This window comes from Psammomys obesus, unplaced genomic scaffold (assembly GCF_907164565.1).
Source record: "Psammomys obesus unplaced genomic scaffold, mPsaObe1.curated_primary_1811, whole genome shotgun sequence".
Taxonomy (NCBI): domain Eukaryota; kingdom Metazoa; phylum Chordata; class Mammalia; order Rodentia; family Muridae; genus Psammomys; species Psammomys obesus.
Genome location: NW_026596134.1, coordinates 177102 through 179820, shown reverse-complemented (window position 1 = coordinate 179820; position 2719 = coordinate 177102).

The following is a 2719-nucleotide window of genomic DNA, read 5'->3' as shown; positions in this document are numbered from 1 at the left end:
CTGAATGACCCACACTCCTTGTGACCAGTGTATCTTTCTTGTGTGATATTTCTGTCTCTGCCTCCTTGATAGTGGCTCAGCTATACAGGCCAGAGCTGAGTCGGAAACCCTGCAGAATATGAACCACGTTATCAAAGTATCACCAGCTCCCCAGGGTCTTGGCAACTTACCTGATGGACTGGAGCCCAGTTAACAGTGCAAAGGACACACCACAGTACAGCAGAAGGCTCAGTGCCCAGTGTACACCATGCTCATTCGGTAAATACATACACATGAGTCTGGTGCAGCTGTGGCATGGCCCAGGCCTGGGCTCCCCGTGATTCCGGTGCCTGGGACACACTGCAAGGTCTCTGGACCCTGAGGGTGCTCCCTCAGGCACGAGCCATGTCATGTCTGCCCATTTTCCTCAAGATGATCACATTCTCATGCCAGGTTCATCCTATTTTAACCCAAGTTAAACAGATCAGTAGTTTCCAAGGAATCCATGGTCCAGAGCACCAGCTGGGAGGGTCAGCTCCCCAATGTGCAGGCTGAGGGACATTCAGTGACAATCTGTGGGTCTGTAGGAAGCTGGCTAAAGTCTCTACTTCCTGCCACTGCCTGATGTCCTTTCCGGAGCCCAAGAATGTAATTACTAGCAACAAATGATTGCTGGTGAGCAGGCAGCACGTTGTCAGACTGTGTTAGTGGTTCCTGTGTGCTGACTTAGCACTACAGGGCTCTAAGGGACCCTCTCCCTGGGCCTTCTCCCTAGTCATGACCAGCCACAGAGTTGTCCACAGAGGCTCATCTGAACTAAGTTCCCATTTTAAAGGAAAATGTGTATGGGTAGGAGTCATGTCATACCTAGTTCACAGGAAAAGGCACTTTCCAGCTTTCAAGGAACTTGTCTTGGGACCTACAGTTTACAAAAGGAGGTTGGACACAGCATTATTTTCAAATACAGAGATAAAAAATTCAAATAGCAGGTTTGGTCGAACAGATTCAAACTACTATCTACTCGCTCAGAAATCATACACTGGTCACTACTATCACGTTTCCTTGACCTACCTCAACAACCAGCCACCTCCCCCTGCCCCCACCTTAGAAAGTGCAAACTGCATGTATCTCACTTTCCTCCCTTAGAATGAGAATGGGAAGATATGTCATATTCATTGAGAACCTACAATGGTGTCTAGTACAAGATAGCACAGCTTGACCAAGGCTACTGGTGCCAAGCCCCAGTGTGCACAGCTTGGTCACTCTCATTTCCTCCCTTGACCCTGGCTGCAATGCCTGCCTGGCGCACACAGACACAACTCATCAGGCAGCCCATTCTTCTGCCTGCAAATGCACCCTTGGTCTGTCCCCAGCGCTGTATGCCAATTGCTGAGGTCAGTAGATGCTTGTTCTTTGCTTCCAATCAAAGGCAGCCTGTCCACCAAGGCTGGCGAAGCTCAGTGAACACAGCCTTCGGTTTCCTAGGTACAAGCCTCACTACTGGCCCCAATAGGGCTGCAATGTCAGACAATATTCATCTCAGCTGGCCACAGACTGACAGAGCCTCCGGACTTTGTTTTACCACCCCAGTGAGTGAGGAACATGAGGGAGAAAACACAGGTCCCCTTGTTCTCTTCAAAGTGGGATTCTGGCTTTAAGCAGCTGCAGCTGTTAGCAGCTCCCATCCCAGAGTTACAGCAGGAGGCTGCCTCTGGCAGGGGGTGGGGTGTCCCGGCAGAGGAGGGACCACCCCCATAGGGCCTGCCTGGGAAGAAGAGCAGAAAGCAGAACTGCTAGGGTAAACCTGAAGGGCAAGGAGGGACAGCCAGGTCCGATTGGCTTGGGTTAGAATTGTTCATGACAATTACTTGTAGATAATAAGACGCGGGACCCAAAGAGAGAAAGGCAATTGTTTAAAGCTATAGATACAAAGAAGCAAGACTTGCCAGGAAAGCTCTTTCCTAAATTTGTTGACTTTGACCAAAGACAGCCAAAAAAGAACTGGGAGGGACATCTGCCTCTTTGAGCTGCTCCCTGAGCCCCAGAACCTAGCGGGCCTTCCCAAGGCCGTGCCTGGAGTACCTTGCCTGTTGGGCCCTGCGGGCAGTCTGATCGTTGTCCCCCACCCCTATTGGCCGGAGTTAGCAGTTCAATCTCAACAAGGCAGAATGCACCCTGTACCAAGTATTTGTTCTAACGGTGTGGAAAAAAACTTAAAAAATAAAGCACTGCTGAATGTAGGAGGAGGCTTGATGGGAGGAGGTTGCTGCAAGGGGCAGCTAGGGAGGACAGATGGTGGCTGAAACTCCTCAAGGGATAAGGGTGGGTGGGGCCTTATAGAGTGCGAGAGGCCTGTGCGGGGGCACCCGGGATGGCAAGGGCAGGAGGCACCGCGGTACATGCGCAACTGCGTAGGCCCCCCGGGCCGCCGCAGAGAGCGTGAGGGCTCGCAGAGCTGGCCACTCCGGCAGCCAAAGCATCGCTTGCCTGGGTCCCCGGGAGGGCAGAGCTCGTACGCAGCGGCGCGCGCGCGCTCCCGCGCCTGGGCGCCGGAGACGCCCTGGGGCGCGCGCCTCACTTCCGGTAGGCAGTGATTGGCTGCGCCGCGCGAGCCCTGCCCTGCCGGCCAATAGGCGGCGCGGTGCAGGAGGGGGCGGGGCGCGGGCGCAGCCTGGACACCGCCCGCGGGCCTGCCCGACTCCCGCCGGCCGCCGGCGCCATGTGACCGCGCCGCCGCCCT